The sequence below is a fragment of the Cydia pomonella genome, chromosome 9, assembly GCF_033807575.1.
Source record: "Cydia pomonella isolate Wapato2018A chromosome 9, ilCydPomo1, whole genome shotgun sequence".
NCBI classification, from domain to species: Eukaryota; Metazoa; Arthropoda; class Insecta; order Lepidoptera; family Tortricidae; genus Cydia; species Cydia pomonella.
In genome coordinates, this window is record NC_084711.1 from 22,746,152 (window position 1) to 22,770,493 (window position 24,342).

At 38.4% G+C, this 24,342-nt stretch overlaps 1 protein-coding gene across 2 annotated transcripts in view; it reads left to right on the plus strand.

Moving 5' to 3' along the window:
• LOC133520955 (protein tiptop) overlaps positions 1-24,342 on the plus strand; it is a 570,116-nt gene that overhangs the window by 115,529 nt on the left and 430,245 nt on the right. For both annotated transcript variants that reach the window (XM_061855668.1, XM_061855666.1), the window contains exon 2: positions 18,499-18,543. The gene's annotated coding sequence lies outside the window, so the exon portion shown is untranslated. The remainder of the gene's footprint in view (positions 1-18,498; positions 18,544-24,342) is intronic.

The window sequence follows — 24,342 nt, forward strand, 5'->3', positions numbered from 1 at the left end:
CTTTGCATTTATTAATAATTTAAATTGTCTTTGAAATTAGGGCTTCGCGCGGTTAAGATAATTTTACACCCAAACCTTCCTCAAGAATCACTCTACCTAGACTCTATAGGTGAAAACCGTATGAAAATCCGTTCAGTAGTTTTGGAGTTTATTTATTTATTTCATCTTTATTGCACAATACATGAAGTTACAAATAACAGACTTAATGCGAGACGGAGAAGTAACCCTACGTGGGATTTCAGGGTTTGTCCAATGGCTAAGGTCACCCTGTATGTGTCGTTATCTATGAAAAAGGACCTTATTGTCGATGGCGCTTCCGCCGTCATAAACGATGCTCCGATACAAATACAACGCTGCCCGACGCAGTGCGGCGTAAGGGCCATCGACAATAAGGTCCCTTTTCATAAATAACGCCACATATGTATCATACAAAACTTAATTGGGTTTTTCCATAATACATAAACGCCCATATATTATATAATCCGGTTTCGACATAATATATCTTCGTCATAAATGGCCCGTTTAAATTAATAATCAGAACTAAATCAATATTGACGCCGAATCGATAATTCAATATTTTCGATTATGACCGGATCGATTATTCATAGGCGAATTATGTAAATGTGGCAATTTATAATCGAACGTAGTGTGTTTAAGTTATATAACTTATTTGTCTTAGTGAAAGCGTAAATATACAGGTCTACGATCTAAATTGTTAACTTTGTATATATGATTGCTTTATGTATTGAAACAGGATAATTCAGCAAAAAAGCTAACCTTTCAGCACTTCAGCGATTATATCGATTATGTCTTATAGCTCCTCTACACGATGGCCCAGCGCTGAGCCAGCGAGATGGCCATGCGATGGTCGAGAGCACGTATTATGGAATGAGCCATGTGTAGATGCGTACGCACCATCGCTGGCCGACTACCTTTTATGGCTCCTCTACACGATGGCCCAGCGTACGCCAGTCCAAGGGACGCATTTATGCGTTAAAGGGAGCAAGTGATATTGCTATCTCATTCCACCGCATAGCTTCGTCCCTTAGACTGGCCTACGCTGGGCCATCGTGTAGAGGAGCCATAATGTGCGGACGAAATACCGACACAGTGGCCATCTCATCGCCATCCCGCCGCGCCATAAGCCATCCGAAACCACTACCCTCTCTACACGCTGGCCCATCTTAGTGGTCCAGTATGATGGCCCATCGTGTAGAGGAGCCATTATACCGAGATCATAGCATTTTATACCGCCACCTTATGTGAGCGAAACCGGCAAAACGTCCCACTTTATCGCTAGCTATTCGTATAAAGATACAAGCAAATCTCGTCCTTATGGCAAGCGACCAAGTGGGACGTTTTGCCGGTTTCGGTCACATATGATATCACTGAATACAGCGTTTAATGTCTAAGAGCAATATTTAAAATATTAAAAAAGAGAATTGTTTTTTTTTTATCGTTTTTTTTTGTATCGAGAGGTTGAATATCAACTGATTGCCATATCTTCATTATTTATGTTCAAAAGACTTATTTCCACATTTTTTCTTCATCGTTATGTTCAACTTTGGCATACATATTCATGTAATCACCACCTATTTAGAGAAATAAGTGGCAATTTGGTACATTAAGTATTACATTAGTTTACATATTACCTTCATTACTTTTTGTACCGAAAGAGCTATACGAAATTTTCAACCTAGGGCCTAGGCCAGACCCAACAGTCGTACATTCAGACGCAGAGAGAGAGCTAACCCCCCCATAGACTGATGGTATGCCGGGGGTGCTGAGATACCATGAACAGTCCCGTGACTATCTTCAAATAATATTTCGCTACGCGGTTTTCGCTCACTGTTTCTTTATAGACCGCGAGCCAGGATTTCCATGACCAATCGCCTCCTGGGCGAAAACTGCGTGGTTAACGGCTATGTCTGATGAACCCTCGTGGACGGCAGCTGCCGCTCAGTTGGTGGGTTGAGGAATGGCCACGCCAAGTAGTATTTCAGTGTCGTTGGATAAATAAAAAAAAGGTTTCGATTTTCAATCTACGGTTGCATTTCTCTTCTGTTGTGTCATGTTTCACTCTTCTTCTTAAATATGGTCTCCATCTAATCTATGAAGAATTTGCCATAGTCAAGTCACACACACACACACACACCACACACACTGTGCCGACACTTAATAAGAATTAGGCTTTATAAGCTTCTCTTATAAGTTATCTGCTTGTATTATCAATTACTAAGTTTTATTAATTTTAATTTCCTTATTCTACTTTTTCTTTCTCTGTTCAACATGGTTGCCAATAGCCGCTTATGTAATGTATTTAAGTAAATGTATAATTTCCCTCACGGGACAGGCTTTGCCTAGTGTGGGGGTCAAAATAAATTGTAACTTGCTCTAATATTTTTTTGGAAATAAACTATTTGTATTTGTATTTGTATTTGTATTTGTATTGTATTTGTATTTGTATTTGTATTTGTATTTGTATTTGTATCTGTATCTGTATCTGTATCTGTATCTGTATCTGTATCTGTATCTGTATCTGTATCTGTATCTGTATCTGTATCTGTATCTGTATCTGTATCTGTATCTGTATCTGTATCTGTATCTGTATCTGTATCTGTATCTTAAAATTAAAAAAAAATTAAAATTATTTATTTCTATACAGAACACAGAAAAACATAATTGGTATACTGGCGGACCCCAAACTAGGCTGAGCCTGTATCTCGGGACCCTTGAGTGCAATACATTGGCAATAAGTATAAAGACGTTACAAATAGGTACAGACGTTACAAATCAGAAAGAGAAGATTAAAAAACTAAAATATAACAAGACTAAAATACATTACAAAACGGTGGATACTACTATACAAATGTGTGTGTGTGTGTGTGTGTGTGTGTGTGTGTGTGTGTGTGTGTGTGTGTGTGTGTGTGTGTGTGTGTTTGTGTGTGTGTGCGTGTGCGTGTGCGTGTGCGCGTGCGTTAACTTGGTACAAGAAGAGCCTCCGTTTCGTGATATGTTAACGACACAAGCCACTTTTTTACCGTTGCCTTGGTCTTACTTAAAGTCCAATTTTGAATTTCGTGTACCTTACAAACATTGTTATATACACGTAGGTGCATAAAATGTGGCGACCGCTTTGCAAGGGCTGATCTATATTTTGGAGTGGGGACTCGAAATTTCCGTTTGGTCAGCAGCTGTGTAATGTTAGGCAATTTGCCAATAATTACATGAGCTTGAGCTACTGCTTTAGACACATATAACCGTCTCACGCTTAGGAGTTTCGAGTCCCGGTAAAGGGAATTCGTTGGGTAAAAAAGAGGTTTGCGCAGCATGACCTTGATAACAGCACGCTGAGCCCTCTCCAGCGTTATAAGTGTGGTTTTTGCGGCACTGCCCCAGACTGCGATGCCATACTGGATTATTGATTGGCAGAGGGCATAGTAGACAAGCCGTAGCACTTGTTCTGAGGTGCAACAGCGAAGCTTTTTCATGATATATATACACTTCCTTACTCTTCCACTTAGTGCTGAAATGTGGTGTTTAAATGAAAGATTACCGTCTATCAATAAACCCAGATATTTTACCTTTTCAGCTCTAACTATAACGTTACACTTGCAAGGAGACACCCCATTCACCGACTTCCGACAGTTATCAATATGCAGAGGTAGGCTTCTGCCCGAGATATTCATGGGTACTGTCTTATTAGTTTTAGTAAACGTGAGAAAATATGATTTGGCTACATTAAGAGTTAATAAATTATTATTGAGCCACGACATAATATTTCTCAGCCCATCCTCCGCTAGATCAAAGACATTATCCCATGTCTTCCCATGGAACAACACAACGGTATCGTCTGCGTAACAAATTGTATCAGCTCTATCTAGATTTATGTTCATAATGTCGTTTACGTAAATAAGAAAGAGCGAAGGGCCCAGAATACTGCCCTGCGGGACTCCAAAAGAGACTGGTAGTTGATCGCTGTAGTGCTCTCCAATCTTAACAAATTGACGCCTATCAGTCAGATAACTACGGAACCATTCGTGAGAAATCCCCCGTATACCCGAGGCGTACAGCTTCCTTAGTAGGATATCTGTTGAGACAGTGTCGAAAGCTTTACACAGGTCCAAAAATACCCCAATACACTTATTACCACTTTCTAGGAAACAGGATATTTTATTTGTTAAATGTATAGCTGCAGCTTCTGTTGACATTCCTTTCCTAAAGCCAAACTGGTTATCTGAGAGGATTTTGTGTTTATCAAGGAAAGCTGTTAGGCGATTATTTACTATTTTTTCTAGTATTTTAGAAAAAACGCTAAGTAAGGATATAGGACGGAAGTTGTTGGGGTCATTTTTAGGTCCCGTTTTGTGAATGGGAGACACTTGCGCCAATTTCCAACGATCAGGAAAACACCCGGTTGCCAAGCTTAGGTTGCAGATGTGGGTTAGTGGTTCAATAATAAGGCTTCGGATTTCCTTGACGAAGAGAGGTTTGACAGAATCAGGGCCCGGAGCACCATCAGATTTGAAAGAAGAAATAATTTTGTCGATTTCGTAAACGTCGGTTGGGTGGAAGAAAAGGGAGTCGGCAGTTGAGCTTTTTGATGTAGTTTTGGCTGCTAGGGAAGATTCATCCTCCCCTAGTTTGTTAAGAATATCGACAGCTAGCTTTTGCCCCACCGTCACGAAATGTTGGTTGCAGATATTTAGTGATTCTTTAGGCGAACTACGGAGTGCAGTGAGTTCACTGACAGAAGTGTTGGTGTGTTGAGTATGACAGACATTTTTTATTGTTTGCCACAGTTTCTTTGGATTGTCCCTAGCTTCAGTCAATTGCTTACTTTGATATTCGTTTTTCAGATTATACAGGAGATTGTTAAAAAAGTTTCTGTAACGCTTATAGATAGTCTGAAGACTCATATCGTTTGGCGCAGCTCGTGCTCTACTATGCAGCCTATCCCTATGCTTCATGCATCTTATAAGACCAGGAGTGATCCAAGGTTTCAAATTAAGTTTGGAGCGGCTAATTTTTACTCGACTAGTGTTTTTATTTATAGCTGAGGCTAGGATTTCGTCAAAGATAGAGACCGCCTGGTTCACATTTACAGAATTTAAAACCTTCGACCAATCCGCTGATCGTAACTCTGATGCTGCCCCTTCAAAATCGGTTTTAGTGGTCCATCGTAGTCGATGGGGAGTTCTGTTCGAAACAGTGATTGAAGCTAGGACGATGTCATGATCCGTAATTGGACATCTGTATCTGTATCTGTATCTGTATCTGTATCTGTATCTGTATCTGTATCTGTATCTGTATCTGTATCTGTATCTGTATCTGTATCTGTATCTGTATCTGTATCTGTATCTGTATCTGTATCTGTATCTGTATCTGTATCTGTATCTGTATCTGTATCTGTATCTGTATCTGTATCTGTATCTGTATCTGTATCTGTATCTGTATCTGTATCTGTATCTGTATCTGTATCTGTATCTGTATCTGTATCTGTATCTGTATCTGTATCTGTATCTGTATCTGTATCTGTATCTGTATCTGTATCTGTATCTGTATCTGTATCTGTATCTGTATCTGTATCTGTATCTGTATCTGTATCTGTATCTGTATCTGTATCTGTATCTGTATCTGTATCTGTATCTGTATCTGTATCTGTATCTGTATCTGTATCTGTATCTGTATCTGTATCTGTATCTGTATCTGTATCTGTATCTGTATCTGTATCTGTATCTGTATCTGTATCTGTATCTGTATCTGTATCTGTATCTGTATCTGTATCTGTATCTGTATCTGTATCTGTATCTGTATCTGTATCTGTATCTGTATCTGTATCTGTATCTGTATCTGTATCTGTATCTGTATCTGTATCTGTATCTGTATCTGTATCTGTATCTGTATCTGTATCTGTATCTGTATCTGTATCTGTATCTGTATCTGTATCTGTATCTGTATCTGTATCTGTATCTGTATCTGTATCTGTATCTGTATCTGTATCTGTATCTGTAATTGTATCTGTATCTGTATCTGTATCTGTATCTGTATCTGTATCTGTATCTGTATCTGTATCTGTATCTGTATCTGTATCTGTATCTGTATCTGTATCTGTATCTGTATCTGTATCTGTATCTGTATCTGTATCTGTATCTGTATCTGTATCTGTATCTGTATCTGTATCTGTATCTGTATCTGTATCTGTATCTGTATCTGTATCTGTATCTGTATCTGTATCTGTATCTGTATCTGTATCTGTATCTGTATCTGTATCTGTATCTGTATCTGTATCTGTATCTGTATCTGTATCTGTATCTGTATCTGTATCTGTATCTGTATCTGTATTTGTATTTGTATTTGTATTTGTATTAGTCTCGTTATTCAGTAGTAACTGTTAAGTGTGCTTGTAGCTCGTAGAGCATAACGTTGTTCGGTAGTTGCTTTTAGTAAAGAGATAATTAGACTTTAATAAAAGCCACGATGGATTGCCGGGTGTTGATTAAACGAGTTTCAAGATTAGTTTTTCATTAGCTGCACACCAGGATAGTTCACTGCATAATAAGCTATCAATTACACTTTAAATTTTAAATAACATTAATGAGCAAAACACAAAACAATATTCTCGAGACGTCGTCGCCATCTTGAATCTCAACGTCAAACCTTACTTGCTTTATTGCTATACTTGCGACCATTTTTGTTCCATATTTGAAAACAAATTAAGAATCTTATAGTTTCTTACGTCACCTATGCCACCCACTGTCACATCTTCATTACAAATATTACCACAGATCCATAATTAAGATACATATCGAAAGATCTGATGGCACAAGATTGTGTGTGGGATTTCTTCTTGTGTCAAAAGTGATTTTAATTTTAATATTCAACTTTATTTTGTTCGTTTTAAAGTTGTTTTTTTTTTGTGAGAGATTACGTAGGTTAATATTAGTTTTTGGAGTTAACAATCAATTAAATATACTATTGATATTTGAATAAATTATATATCCTCTTATAGCTACTTAGCAAAATTTTAAAAACTTTTACTTTGTGTTTCGTCGTATTAAGTAACACTCCAAACACACATTTTGGAGCAATTTTTTATTTTATTTTACTATAATTAATACTATTAAAGTAAAAAATTACTAGATTTAAAGTATATTTGTAAGCAATTGTTCTTACAATAGTTTAGATTTAAATGTATTTTTAAAGCACATATATTCTGTTTTTTATTAATGTCATGTCTTATATATGAAACGTCATTTTAGTCTACGGCATAAAAACACAGACCTTAGGTTTATGGCAAAAACCATAAGTAAGTACGTTTGACCATCACCAGATTTGAAGTTAATTATTTGATTGACATACCTATTTGATGTAAATTTGTTAGGGTAAGCTTCTAGGCCAAGTGTGGTACCTTTTTTTTTATACCACTACGGTGGCAAACAAGCATACGGCCCGCCTTGGCAAGCAGTCACCGTCTGTTCCACGCCTGCAATTCCAGAAGTGTTACACCTTAAACCTAAGGACCAATCCTGCCAAGGGAAATCTTCGGTTCACGAAAACAGAATTTAATGCGATGTTTATTGATTTCATGGAATGCATGATAATTTTATTCCTGTGCCAAAATTAAGATACCACATAGAGTTTGATGTCCAAATGTCAATCATTAAAAATCATTTATAAATAAGATTTGACATTAACCTTTCTGCTCAATGTCGAAAATATTAGCGGTATTTTCAAATTAAGAAAATGATGTGAACAGTCTACAAGATTTGAAGGCAAGACTGGTTGAAGAAATCTAGATAATTCAATAATAAAATAAATCAGAACCGTGACATTTATGCAATTCGTCTCGCATCATAATTATCATAATCTGAGTATCATAATTACTTCGTAAAAGCTGTATGACATAAACCTTACGTAAGTAGTATCAAAGAGGATTGCTTGTAATAGAGAGCTACAATCTAAGAAAAACGTGCTCCTTATTTTGACATTCATAACAAACGGCCCTGTACTGCGCCTGTAGTTTTGACAGTCAGAGTTACTGCAAAATGTCAAATTCGAAGCACAAAATTGTCTTAGATTTTACGCATCATAATCAATCAATCTTTGGTATATCTACATATAGCATGTTTAGTTTTGACAGTTTTTATATTTCGTATATGCAAGTATGTGTTTGGGTTGAGTTCAGTAGTGACAACCGGTTTGGCCTAGTGGGTAGTGACCCTGCCTACGAAGCTGATGGTCCCGGGTTCAAATCCTGGTGTTAAATGTATTCGTGTGATAATAAATAAATAAATAAATATTATAGGACGTTATTACACAAATTGACTAAGTCCCACAGTAAGCTCAATAAGGCTTGTGTTGAGGGTACTTAGACAACGATATATATAATATATAAATATTTATAAATACTTAAATACATAGAAAACACCCATGACTCAGGAACAAATATCCATGCTCAACACACGAATAAATGCCCTTACCAGGATTTGAACCCGGGACCATCAGCTTCGTAGGTTTAAAGGTGATCCTATCCCAATGAGAATTTGCACACGTCAACGGAAATATATAAATCACTGATTAAAATGAAGAGTCACAGCTTAATTAAGTAGGTACATTTTTCTCTAATTGTAAAAACTATCAGGTTGGCTGTCTTCCGCTCTTATGAAATAAAACAAGAAAAAAAAATCGGTCAGTCTAAAAACATTTTAAAACTTTATTCTAAATAGACCGTCCGTTCTGGACAGCCAATTGATTTCCCGTCAAACCTGGCTGCTAATTTAGTGCAAGAGAATTTTCACCGAATTAACCATTTTTGACTGACGCTGTTTGGCGGGATGCGGCACGAATGAAATTAAATACCCCTACCAGTTGCTAACATTAGTGAAAATAGAAAAAAATAGGTAACCTACATGAGACCTTGAAAGGAGAGTTTAAAAATGTATGGACCTATCGGAAAATGGACCTTTTTTTATTTTCAGAAGATATTTTAATTTGTTTTTATTTCAAGTAGAATCTCTTCTCCTCTTCTTCCTCGCGTTGTCCCGGCATTTTGCCACGGCTCATAGGAGCCTGGGGTCCGCTTGACAACTAATCCCAAGATTTGGCGTAGGCACTAGTTTTTACGAAAGCGACTGCCATCTGACCTTCCAACCCAGAGGATAAACTAGGCCTTGTTGGGATTAGTCAGGTTTCCTCACGATGTTTTACTTCACCGAAAAGGTGAAAACTGGTAAATATCAAATGAAATACGAAATACGTACATAAGTTCCGAAAAACTCATTGGTACGAGCCGGGGTTTGAACCCGCGACCTCCGGATTGCAAGTCGCTAGGCCACCAGCGCTTGTCCGCTAGGCCACCAGCGCTTGTCCGCTAGGCCACCAGCGCTTGTCCGCTAGGCCACCAGCGCTTGTCCGCTAGGCCACCAGCGCTTGTCCGCTAGGCCACCAGCGCTTGTCCGCTAGGCCACCAGCGCTTGTCCGCTAGGCCACCAGCGCTTGTCCGCTAGGCCACCAGCGCTTGTCCGCTAGGCCACCAGAAACATTACTATTTAAATTATAAACTGAAATAAATGTAATATATTAAGAAAAAAAATGACTATCAACTCCAGTGCTCCAGGCTGGAATCAAACCAGCGTTGCCTGAGCCATTGGGCCACCGGGGTCACGACGGTCGTGGGGCGCGATAAACCGGGGGGCCTTAAACTACGTCAATAAGAGAGGTATGGGCATTGTGAATGTCATCTCGCTTTGTGTGGCAGGGCACAGCACAGCGGATGTCATTCCAGATCTAGAGCAGAGCCCAACTGGGGAAGTACCTCCACCTTACAGAAAACCGCAGCCTGATAACACTAGACCCTACTCATAGTGTTGTGTTCCTGCTGGTGAGTACCAGTAACGGCAATGCGCATGTAACCCCTTTGGAGTTGCAGGTCATAGGTTACGGAGACTGCTTACCATCAGGCGGGCCGTATGCTTGTTTGCCAACGACGTAGTAAATAAAAAAATTAGGCTTCAGTAAGAAATGCATATACTTGGAAAAAATCGACCTATGCCGCCGTGACCCCGGTGGCCGAATGGCTCAGGCACCTGCCGCGATTGCAGAGGAGCTGGTCTGATTCCTGCCTGAGGCACTGGAGGCCATAGTCACTGTTTATTAATATATGACATATAATCTTAAAATACATCGCATCTAATTTGACTTTTGAATTTTGACGACCGGTTTGGCCTAGTGGGTAGTGATCCTGCCTACGAAGCTGATGGTCCCGGGTTCAAATCCTGGTAAGGGCATTTATTCGTGTGATGAGCATGGATATTTGTTTCTGAGTCATGGGTGTTTTCTATGTATTTAAGTATTTATAAATATTTGTATATTATGTATGTCGTTGGCTAAGTACCCTCAACACAAGCCTTATTGAGTTTACTGTGGGACTTAGTCAATTTGTGTAATAATGTCCTATAATATTTATTAATATTTATTTATTTATCTAATATAATAATGTGAAAAAGTGACGTTGCCGGCCTTTGCCTGGATTGGATAGTTTTTGTCTAGCAAATCATCATGCGGTTAGAAATTACTAAATATAAGCTTGTAAAAGTACCAGGCGATCATAAACACGTAGTAGTTCAGCGTTATAATACGCGCTGTCAATCAGGCCGGTTGACGGCCCAGTGCAATACAATGGCGTTATCGGGCTAATGTTATTTACAGTTATTGCTGGGCTATGGTTTTATGTTTTAAATTCGATATAGGGTTTGCAAGGGTAACATAGCAATAGAAATTTATCAGCAAAAGATTGAACTCGATTTATTTACTTATAACTTCAGAATATTTTGCTTTTAGAAAAGCGATTTTGCGATTACAGTCATGAAATATTATTAGATTACATACATTTTAATTTAAGAAGCTAACAAAAATATTTTATAAGCTTTTAAGTAGAGATGCCCCAAATATTCGGCCTCTATTCAGTATTCGGCCTATTCCACCACTTTGCCGAATATTTGGTATTCGGCCAACCTACCGGTAACCTACTATTTGGCCGAATACCGAATATATGTTACACCTACCTAAAAAGAAAAACTACAGAATAAAAATAACCGCAAACCACTATATTTAATAATTAAAATGTGTTCTCGGAATGTTATTAATAATACAAACCCAATTTTTTGAGCATTTTGTTAATTACAAATAATTTTTATTTATCTTGGGTCTGATCTGACTGACCAACTACATTCAAGTTCTGAGCATCAAAAGTTAAATCTCAACAAACATTGTCGGCGAACCGGTTTCATAATTAACGTGACTCAAAATGTTTGCACGTTTTGCCGAATATAGGGTATTCGGCCAAAACTACTATTCGGGCCATCTCCACTTTTTAGAATATTACAAATAAGCTTTTGTCAGATATTTCCACGCGGTTTGTCTTGCAAAATATATTATCGCAGATTGTACACTTATACAATTATATGTTCATCGCATGACTACACATACTTGAAAGAGTATAACTAATTAGTAATTAATTAGTACATGCCACAAACCGCAGATTGATTGAAGTGAGAGTTTTGATTGCTGACTAATTCACTATTGCGACGTTTCAGTCAAAATAATAATTTCGGCACCATTTTTGCATTGCATCCCATGTAGCAAACACTGCTAAGTCGGCAGGCTCAGCGGCAGAGACTGCCGCCAAAAGCAAGCGCCTGAAATACTCTGCCTTGGAAGCCACCCACGGCTTCGTGCTCGTCGCCGTCGAGACAGCCGGGCCCTGGGGGCGGGAGGCGCGTGAGCTCTTACAGTGGGGTGGGGGCTAGTGTGATGGGGATTTTTGGACCCGGCATGGTTCAAGTTCAGTCTAATTATACTATTGTCACTGTGACAAATTACGGTAACAAATTGTTGATTAATTTAGGGTTCGTGCTAATTTGGTTTTAATACTAACGGTATGGAATGTAGAATGTCGTGAAGCGCTAAGAGCGTGCGACTTGCAATCCGGAGGTCGCGGGTTCAAACCTCGGCTCGTAACAGAGTTTTTCGGAACTTATGTACGAAATATCATTTGATATTTACCAGTCGCTTTTCGGTGAAGGAAAACATCGTGAGGAAACCGGACTAATAAACCGGGCACTAAGAATGCTAGTTCAGTGGTGTCACTCATGAATTCAATCGCCAATCGTGCAGTCCAACGCAACTAGTTGCGACTAATCGCGCGCGTGATGCGAACTCATCAACCAATCGCGTTGTAGCGTCTGACTGCACAATTGGCTCGAATTCGTGTGCGTGACACGTTGTACTGGCCCCATTCTTATTGCCCGTAAGGCCTGTCCTATAAAACTCATTGCCACAGCACCAAATAGACAAATTCCCCCACCGCGTGTCTGTCTGTCTGTCTATTCGTTCGCGATAAACTCAACAATGTCTCAACAGATTTTCATACAGTTTTTACCTATCAATAAAATTATTAGCAAGTAGTTGTTAAGGTTTTGTGTAGCCCGTGAAAAGCCGGTGCGGGTCGCTTCTGTAGACATAATTTTGATAACGGTATGAAACGCACATTGTAGACTCTGAATTATTATAAAATTACCTATTACCATCCCATGTTCATACAAACATACATGAACATATGCGTAAAATTTAATTAAATCTGTATTGCAATCTTAACTTAATGAGTGACTTGTTCTGCGTCCACGCATGAGTTACGACGCATGCGCAAACTCCTATCTTACTTCAATTTGTAATTTTAAAATAAACCTTGTTATTGTATTTTTAACGATAGTTTTAGACTGGGTGAAAAATATGATTTGATATTTGATTTGTATAGTAATTTAGGAAATAATCATCGGTCTTTGAGAATAGCGTAGAGGTGAAAAAACTCCATAAGCTTCATTTGGTAGTATCTGGCTTTAGTTTTAATTTAATTTAGTTTAATAAACTAGATAAATGTAACAGGGTTGCCTTACGTCTTTGATAAGTACCGCGAGGAAGTATATAGGAATCTTTCTAGTTTTACTATAGGCTACATAATTTTCTCTTTCCCAAATAAAACTGTGTTTAAATTTTCAAAAACTTCCCGATATTTTTCAACGTTTTGAATCCTATTGAATAGTTTGTGTGAACGCTTTGCTAAAGAGATGGGCAGATCTTACCGAACCGAATATTCGGCCGAATTATTCTGTTCATCTGTATCATTCTAATTGCCCATTTGAAAATGCGTCAATTTCATTAGCAGCTAAGGTGAATCTCTTCCTAGACAATTCCCTAGAACACGTCACGAAGAAGAAGCGCTGGACGTCGTGATAGTGGACATGGAAGGGAACAATCTTACACCTGAGGCTGGCGAAGACCGGGCAAAGTGGAGAAGATTGAATAGGAAAGCGGACCCTGGCGCTAGGCCGTGAAAACGAAGAAGAAGAGGTCAAAAGGCATGGGACTCGCAGATAAATTTTCACTCCAAATCATCAAACATCCTATGGTTGCAAAATGTCTCATCATGTATTTAATCCCAATACGAAAACGTAACCTGATGGAAGAGATTACTTGAAAAGTTCTTGAGGAGTTTTTACAAGACAACCATAATAAAAAAATATTTGCCGAATATTCAGCACTTTAATGGAATTATTCGGCCGAATACGAATATCGGATAACTTGTCGAATTTTACGAATAAGTAGGGTAGGCTTCTGTATATCCAGAATATCCGTATACATATTGCTTAATCATTGCAGTTTCACAGCTTGTCTCTTCAAGTAAAATCAAATCAATGCATTAAATTTATAATCTTCACCCAATTTTACTACCTCGCTACTCTTTCTTAGACCTATAGTAAAATGACGAAATCGTTTTGAATCCTTTAGGCGTTTACGATCTTTTTGAATTGAACTTTAGAAAACTGCAATCGAGTGAATACCTTTACGGGCGTCGTGACTAGACAGAAATTAAACATTTTGAGATGTATCTTGACTTCATATCGCTATTATTCCAATATGAATCTTATGCCATAAACTTCTTCTTATTCGTGTAAAGGTATCAAACTTTTTAAATTAAATTCTTGTCTGCCAATGCTTTGCCACTTCTAGCCCTCTGGGTGTAGCCCTCAGGAGATCTTCCTCAGTGCACATCGTTGAGCACAGGGAACATTCGATCATGTGCTTTGTTGTTTGGAGGACTCCACACTCGCAGAAAATATCACCTTGTCGGCCAATACCCCATCTCAGAAGATTATCTTTTGACCGACCAACACCCGTTCGAAGTCGGTTAAGGGCTTTCCATACTGCCCAGTTTTCCTTTCCCCCTGGAGGCAGGAGTTCCGCAGCTGGTATGCGTAACGACGTGTCGTTGAGTTGTGAGTTCCATGATTTTAGGCGAGCCTCCTGGGGAGTTTGGTGCTGCAGAGCTGAATTTGTAACGAAGCTCTTCCGGGACTTAAGCCTTGCAGTAACTGGTTTGTGGTTGTGCAGGGGGTGACGCAGGTCGCGCAGTTGTTTTCCGCGCTCAACAGCCCCGGCTACGTCTCTGCGTATGTCCGGCGGTGCAATTCCACTCAGTTGGTATAGATGGTCACGTTTAGTAGGTTTTAGACAACCGGTTACTAGGCGGCAGGACTCGTTGAGGGCTATGTCAACCTGGGCAGCGTGTGAAGAATTTTTCCAGACTGGGCATGCATATTCTGCAGCGGAGAAGCTGAGAGCGAGAGCCGTTGTGCGTAGGGTATGTGGGGTTGCCCCCCATGTGGTACCGGTGATACGACGCAAGATGTTGTTCCTCGCCGCCACTTTCTGTTTGGTGTTGAGGCAGTGAGCTTTGTAGGTCAGTGACCGGTCCAGCGTCACCCCTAGGTATTTAGGGGCGGCAGTGTGTTCTAGCCGTCTGTCTTCCCAAACGATATTCAGCTGTCTGGTGGCCTGGCTGTTTCTTAGGTGGAAGGCACAAACCTGTGTTTTAGATGGGTTCGGTTTAAGCTGATTTTCTTTATAATACAGTGACAAGCTCGCCAAACCTTCCACAAGACGATTCTCCACTGCCTCGAAGGATTTTTCTTGCGATGTGAGTGCAAGGTCATCGGCAAAGAGGAAATGTTGTAGGTTATCTAAGATCGGTTGGTCGTTCGTATAGATATTGAAAAGTGCTGGTGCCAGCACGCTACCCTGGGGAAGACCATTTTTAAGGGACCTCCACCTACTTTTTTTCCCTTGGAACGATACATAGAACCTCCTGTTGGAGAGTAGTTCAGATATAACCTGCGTGAGTTTATAATCTTTTGTAATTTGATATAGTTTAGATACTAGTCTCCTGTGGTTTATTGTATCATATGCAGCCGTGAGGTCGACGAAGACTGCACCTGTCACCATTCCCCCCTCGAACCCATCCTCAATATACTGTGTCAGGTTGAGGACTTGCGAAGTACAGGATTTACCTGCCCTGAAACCTGCCTGCTGGTCTATGAACGCATCCTCCAGGGTTCTTGTCATGCGTTCAAGTATGAGGCGTTCAAAGAGTTTGAAAGTATGGCAAAGAAGTGAGATCGGTCTGTAACTTTTCACGTCGGCGGGGTCTTTACCAGGTTTAAGAATTGCAGTCACATGGGATTTCCTCCATATCTTCGGGAAAGATGTAGTCTCCACACAAGCATTGAACAGTTTCAGTAGCCACATTTTAGTTGCAGGCCCGAAGTGTTTTATTTGTTCCACTCTTATATCATCAATCCCGGCGGCTTTCCCTGCTTTAAGCTTTTGGATACTTGCATCTAATTCCGAGATCGAGAAGAGATCTCTTAGATGGTTTCTTTCTTTTCCAGGCGAGTATCGGGCGAGTTTTAGTGGTTTGCACTTATCTGTCGTTTTTCCGTTAAGTAGAAGTTGGTGGGCTATCTGGTCGGCTGTTATGTTAGCTAAGTAAGTGTGATTTTTATTGTCACTGCTAAGCTTGTTTATAAAGTTCCACGCTTTCTTGCTATTGTGGGTCATATCGACACTTTCCACTAGTTCGTTCCATTTTTGCCTTTGGGTTTCCGATATCTCATCCATGAATTTATTACCTTGGAGGATAGTTTCCTGGGAAAACGGATCGACCGCATATGCGTTATAGTACGCATTGGCATGTTCTTTGAGGCTGTCAGACATTCCCGGGATATACTGGGTTTTACAGCCGCGTGGTATATGTTGTCTTGACGCCAACTTCACCAATCCAATGAACTCCTCATAACTATCGCCATAAACTATAAAGTCGTTATTTGAGTCGACTCTTTTGTTACAAATCGGTCAACTTAACTGATATTGTAAATAATAATAATAATAATAATAATAAAATTCTTTATTGTGCACTACTAAAGAAAAACTCATAATACAAACAATACAGGACTTAAATTAGTAGGTAACAACAGGCGGACTTATCGCTATAAAGCGATCTCTTCCAGACAACCTTCAGATAGCGAACCGGTGGCAAGAAATAGGCTATTGGGCAGTGCAAAACAACAATAAAACAAGTATACTTATAATATGTTAATTTTAAATTATAAACTACAAACAATAAAACATACACTACATAAACTACATAAATTATTTAAATTACAATAATACACTACATAAACCTACATAAATAAATATTAAGCATTCTAGGGAGTGAAGTAACAACCAGGTAGAGAAAATAAAGGAGAATTTAATGACCAGGACTAAGAAAGTGATAAATAATGCTCTTTAAGACGTTTTTTAAAAATGGTTAAGGATTGAGCTCGTTTTATATCAATGGGCAAAGCATTCCACATTCTTACAGACTGGAAAGTGAAGGATTTGATGTAGAACTTACTAGATGACCGAGGGGGAGCAAGAAGAAGATTTTGAGAACACCTAACAGACGAAAGAAAACTAAACCGCTTTTTAAGGTAACCAGGAGTATTAGGAATAAATAAGGTACTGTAGAGAAGAGAAAGGATATGCGTATTACGTCGAAAACGTATCGGTAACCACTTGAGCTGTGACCGAAAGCTGGAGACATGGTCAAATTTCCGTAGCCCAAAAATGAAACGAATGCACACATTTTGAAGACGTTCAAGCTTGTTTAATTGCTCTTCTGTAAGATCGAGATAAGATATGTCAGCATAGTCTAGAATAGGAAGAAGAAGTGATTGCGCCAGCGCAATTTTAGTGGCAAGCGGTAAAAAGTTGCGGAGACGCCTAAGCGATCCCACGGCAGCAAAAATTTTTCGTCCAACCTCATTAAGTTGCGGACCCCAAGAAAGAGTAAATGTACTGTGATTTAATTTATTATTATTACTCGTGTAATTTTGATTGAATTGGTCTCTAAATCACAATTAACTAGTAATTCGATTGTCAATTTTGCTTCTTGTGCAAATACTTATCCTAAATTAGTAATAATTTCGTATGGTTGGTTTATGTAATTAATACATTTGCTGTGATTCTTAAATGTTGCTAAAATATGAACTTAAATTATAAAGTGGCCATTATTTCCATCACAATAAGGTATGTCTCTGTTTCTTTATGGCAACTGTTGGCGTCTGGTTGACGATTCAACCTTTTTCTATAACTTTGATGTCAGATCTTCAGCAGAAGGATGTGGCGGTTCCTGAGTCAAACCCATTTGTTTGCTTAAGATAAGAAATGTAACGAGTGCTATGATAAGTCAGTCCAGTAAAGATTGTGTTGAATATCGTATTTCATTGGAAGCCCTCATCCGCGATTGTTCGTTCTGCGGTATCAGCATGGTTCCATTTTTATCACCTGTCAATATGCCCGTCACTTTCGCGCTTACATACTTGTCAGAATGTGACAGGCATGGTGACAAATGATAAAGGGCCGACCATCATAGCCCTACTGATATGCCTAGCGATGGCATGATACGGCCACGATTCCCGACATGTACATCATTGTTTTAGTTAATTTAATTATTCGCGATGTAATCCGTTTTCATGGTTTTATTTCATGAATTACTATCGCGGCAACCCAAGACAATATATGTATTAAAACACTTAAATGTACAAAAAAGAAAAAAAAAACAGGAAAAAACACTCATCATTGGTACGAAGGCAAATTTATCCGTTTAAGAGCTTTCTCTTTTTTGTTTTTCTTGACAGTCTATAATTTTAACGTCGTTATGATTGTTATAGTTTGCCTTGTGACATAATTAATTAAATACATCATTTATTATTTTAATGAAAACCGGTCTGGCCAAGTGGGTTGTGTCCTGCCTATGGTTTGAATCCTAGTAATTGGGCATTTATTTGTGTGAAGAACACATATATTTGTTACTGAGTCATGGGTGTTTTCTATGTATTTATCTATATGTATGTATATCGCCGCCTAGTCTAGTACCCATAGTACAAGCTTGCTTGGTTTGGGGCTAGGTCGATTTGAGTAAGATTGTCCCCAAACATTTATTTATTATTATTTGTTTTTATCAAAATTCATAATCCAGTAGTGTTTGTATAGTTCACAGTACTTTAAAGAATATTAATAATGTGCCATTTATAATTGTTTTTATTTTGTTTCCAGATTTGGATGGTGTGACAACGATGGAATAAAGTCTGGATAAGCAATGTAAGATAAACTTTTCATATTTAGTATTATAGATATATACAGATGTTACTATAACTAGCTTATATCTAAAATAGGCCCTTGAGGTATTGTACCAAAGATGCTGGCGGGATTTCCTCGTTGTATCGCAATACTGATACGTTGTGCGAGGAAGCCGCCAGCGCTTCGGTCACCAGTTACGTCAACCAGACGTTTCGCGATATCTCCAAAAAAACTTGTGCGCGCTGGGATCCCATGGACCTAGAGTTTTAACGCCAAATGGTACAAAATGGTATTTAGTATTTAAATGATTAGTATAAACTAACAGTTTTGAATGATTCACGGGTAGTTTCACTAGACGACCAACACAATACGATCAACAAGATCGACTAGATGCATGTAACTACGTTGAAATATCGGGAGGAACAATATTAAAAGGTAATTACGGTCCATATCCCGGCCGATTTAAATCTAATATAAACTTATAACTGATAGCATAATTAGTAATTAAGAAAGTCAGACCGGATTCGAAGAACGGATCATTTAGGAACAATTTAAAACTACTAAGGACTAAGCATAAAAAAATATATAAGGTAAAATTTTGGTAGTCAGCATCAACAATACAGCAGCAACATCTAACAATTGAGCAGTCCAGTAGTAAACAGATTTTTAAAGAAAGATTAAAAACAATACTCTTAGATAATATTATCGATACATAGTACTTATATTTCTTAGATATATAGATAACTAAATAGTTGTGTAAGTTTTGATACCTACAAGTAAGCATTGTAAATTAATCATTTAACTCAGTACTCACCTACTAAAATAAGTTTGTATAATGTATGAGTAGGTATGACACAGCATTGCTTACTTTGTTTTGGAGCGCACTATTCGCCAACAAACTGTCCACAGTTTGGCGAATAAATATGTATACCTACCACTTAAGTTTTTTCTTGAAATAAAATAATAATAATAATAACAGTTGTGAATTAGACTACGCGTCATAAATATTTACTATTCTCAAACAGCTTATCAAAGAGTTATGTTTATCTCTCTATGTACCATCAGCTATAAAATTGCATGGTGACTTTATCAATTCATTTATAATTTCTCCATGTTATTTTGAAGCTTACAACAGCTAGCCTGTAACAGATACTTTTGGTGTTATTTCACCGGCTACTATAGAAGCTGACTGTACTGTTCCCAAACATTTCAAGTCACCGAAACACGAGTATACAAATCACAGCTGTTCACAGCGGGAGCACTCATCTTCACTCGCCCTCGAGAACGCTACAACGAGGATGACTGGCGAATTCTCGAGTATGTTGACAGATGTTCGAGTCGCAAAATGTGGGATTGATAGCTTATGAATTTAGCTTTGTTGTACAATATTACATTGAGTTAAAGAGTTAGAGTGGTCACGTTTTTTTCATTTGTAGTCTCTTTCGCACTCATGCAATGTTCATTACGAACGGTTTCCCTTTTGCACACTTTAATTATCTTTAAGTGTAAGCGGTACAATATTAACGACTCGATTCGAATAATGATTAAGACACGTTTAAGATCGTGGAAAGATCTTTAAAAGATCGATAACTAAACGACATGTCAAAATTGACGTTTATTTCGATTCCGCTGTGATCCCAACAAGATTTATCTACGATATTTCTGACGTCAAAGTGGCATTGGTTGCCCGAATCGAGCTGCTTCTGTCAAATATATGACATACAAAAGATATCTAAATGAGAACTTATCTAAACCAGAAATTATCGTTATCGTATTTCATTTTTCGAATCGGGCTGCCAGAGACTAACATCAAAGCTCTGAGAAACGGGTCACCAATTATTTAGCCGACAAGTCTATTCTAGTTTGAGCTGCCTGAACCGTTCAGGAACTTACTCTACGACCTGGCTGAGTGGTAATAGGTAAGTGAGGGGTTCTCAAGCAAATGTCATAGAGGACCTATTGCAGTTTCCGAAGCCGCCGTTTTTGGTTTCCGTACCCAAAGGGTAAAACGGGACCCTATTACTAAGACCCCGTTGTCCGTCCGTCCGTCTGTCACCAGGCTTTATCTCATGAACCGTGATAGCTAAATTCAAAATTTAAAAATTCAAAATTCAAAAAAAATTTCTGCAAGTAAGCCTCAAAGGCTCACAAGTCAATACAACGTTTATAAATACAACAGCCAATACTTACCTGGGTAAACATTGCATTATAATAATCTTAAAATAAATAATTACTACAATACAATAGAGATGTATAGTCTCTATGGTTAAAAACACATTAAATCTGGAGATGTAAAAGGTCCCCAATGTCAGAGTACTAATACTAATAAAATTTGGAGGTGTAAAGTCTCTCCAAGTGTCAAAATAAAATTTATACTAAATAAATAAACCGCGTCTGGACTGTTAAACTAGCAGTCTCATATACTAATGCTACAGAATACATAACTAGTATGTACCAAGTCAAATATATTATACAGTATGACAGAGACGTATAGTCTTCACGGTTAATACATTAAGTTTGGAGATGTATAAGGTCCCCACGGTCTGAGAAAAATAATAATACACAATAATAATGACATTAATAAGATTTGGAGGTGTAAAGGTTCTCCAAATGTCAAAGAATAAAAAAAATATTTTTTTTTATGAAATACATGTTTCACGTCAGGAGACTGTTAAGCTAACAATCTTAAAACTAGTTCTACAGAATATATAACTACTATGTATGATATGCTAGACAGTTGAAATTTCACAGATGTTGTATTTCTGTTGCCGCTATAACAACAAATTCTAAAAAGTTCGAAGCTCCCGGTAAGCGAGTCAGAGTCGCACTTGTCCAGTTTTTTTGTTTACAATTGCAGCCAGTTTTTTAAAGTGGTCCTTTAAATATGATAAAACAGTTTTGGGTATTTTCTAACTAAAGCTAAATTTGAGCTGTCATCCCTGCCAATACAGGGCGTTTGACACCCAGCTCCTCATCAGTACTGGAGAGAACACACACAGTTTTAACTAGAATGGAATCTTTAAGAGTTTCGCCAGATTTTGTTTGAAAATTGTCAGGAAATCTAGTTTATCCTTACCTGAGAATATGCAAAGCCTAACTACTACTACCAGATTCTGAGACATCTAGATAGGACTTGACGGTATATTCCTGTTCCTCTATCTTGTGTCGTATGTCGCTACAAACAGCTCTGAGGGACGCGCCCTCAATGATTCAGGCGACACGTCGGTGGCTATTCCAGGCGCGGAATTAGATCGGTGTTGTCACATGACTGGCAAAATTTACAGCAACATCAATTTTGACATTTGCGATAGCAAAGAAATCGGCATTTAGTCGCGCTACAGTACGTCTGCAGTAATGCTGCCGGCTACAAAACTGCCACATTTGTCAGATTTAATAGACATTTCTCGATAAACACACCTTTTTACAAGCTTTTATTTACTTTCACCTGACCGTTGTCTGTTTGTAATCAAATCTTGCAAGTTAAATTTGATCCACTTCCCGGTTTCCGATTGAGCTGAAAATTTGCATACACATGTAAGTCGGGTGACAATGCAATATTATGGTAACATCGAGCTGATCTAATGATGGAGACAAGAGGTGGACATAGAAACTCTGTGATAAAACAACGCAACCTAATTGTGTTTGGAGTTTTCAGAATTGTCTCGCTGAGTATTAGTTGCTTGTGGAAAAAAGTACAGTCAGCTATAAAAGCTTGTACCAAAAATGAAATTTTTGCCAAAAACTTATTTGACGTTACTTGCAGCAATCAGTCAGCGGCATTAGGTGATGCAACAGTAGGCATAGCAGCGCAACATAACTGCAATGCTGCCGCAAAACTAAAATACAATTTCAAACTATTCCCATAATTTTACTCAAAGCATTCTCGTAACCTAAGTATATCCAGAGCCTAGAATCCAATAGCTTCTCAGACAGATCACTTGACGGTATTCCTGTGTCTCGATCTTGTGTCGCATGTCGCGTCGCTAGTGTCGCTACAAACAACTCTGAGGGACGTGCCCTCAATTATTCAGGCGACACGTCGGTGGCTATTCCAGGAGCCGAATTAGATCGGTGGTTGTCACACGACTGGCCGCAGTTACAACTTACCTTACATGAACCTTATGGCTTGGAGATACGGTTTATGATTGTCCTGTTACGAAATTTTTTGCTAAAGGTGCGGGAACTTGAATTTTTGTGAAGCAGCCTTGCTGTTACTGTTCGTTGCTATTTACTGGATGGCTTAAAAATACAAAGAATATTTTTAGGAATATTTTTCTTATAATTCTGTACCTATATATGTTGCGATAGGTCGTGGTAGGTGAGCGACAAACTACAAATATATTTCACATGCCCCAATCATTGTAAAAAGCGAGATTGCTTACTTAATTACACTGATTATTTCGCTGAAGATGCACGTTTGTATCAAAATATAATGAAAACCGTAACAAGTTGTTAAATCTAAATCGAGCTCTCGATGGTCTGCTGATCACTTCACTAACGGTACCTTAATTTACTTGCTATTTTTATGTAGAAAAGTAAATATACAACCATTATTTGCGACCAATTGTGGGTTGATAAACTTGATAACCAACATCAGCTACATATTAGCTTTACATGAAGTATCATACTATAGATGGAACATTGTCCCACATTCGCGGTACAAATTCGCATTTGTTCCTTTGATTTACCGCCTAAACGTTTACAGACCCGATAAAACTCATCTAACAATTACACGCCGTACCGTATTAGACATTAATTCCAACTCGGGACTAGCTGCGACGTTCCCTTTGATTCATGCGTCTTCAATCCACAACTTTAACCTAACCACCTAAACTTACACAATCGATTATGAACTTTTTTGCAATCATATTAGAACTCAAAATGATTCTAAAGGTTTGAAGTTTAATTGTGAAGGAGCGGTACCAATTGTCTTTACAGTTTGAGATTAAATTGATTTATAAGACAGCATTCAGTCCGTCACCGGTTCGCGGTACAGTCGTAAAGTCGTGTCGGGGTCGTTACGCTGGCCTTTGATGTGACGTTAAATCATACTTGATTTATCGAATTCCTCATCAAGTAACGAGCAATTTAATGCTTAGGTAGTTAAATTTGGAGAAATTCTGGAGAAAACAAGAGATTTGGCGGATTATGAATTTTATGAAAACATTTAGTCACAAATCTTGGAGGTGACAGACAATTATAAACAGTTGCAAGATCATAATAAACTAATAAATAATGTATACAGACATAAGATGAATCACATCATGTTACTGACTCGTACCAGTCAGTTTCTTGGAAATTTTCAGCGAAAGAAAACATCGTGAGGAAACTTAAATACTCCATCTTTGAGTTTTTCCTCTACCTGACTCCTGTACGCTCTGAGTTCCCTGACTTCATCTTTACTTCAAGCCTATCTCTATGATATTCTTGATATAAGTTTTCGTCGTATTCCGTCGTCCGTTGTCGTCCAAGCATCTTTCCCTCGTCTATACGGTACCCCAAGCTAAATCTCTCTCTATCTCTAGAACAGAAATCTCAAATGAAATCAACGTAAAATAAAACATTAACTGATCCTTATGTGAAATAGATGTAATGTGACGAAAAAAGTTACCAAGCCCTCTAGGTGGCGCAGGTCAAATTTGGACCGGCGAGTTCAGCTTACGCGAATTCCTCTCGAATCCACCGTCCTCCGCTACTAAAGCGGTTGTTCACTGTTTTTTAGTAGGTATAACCTTCTTCTTGCGTCGTATTCCTCAACATTGAGAGTCGGGACCTCCCTTCTATACCACTTTCTTTCTTATGATCTTTCTCTATCTGTTT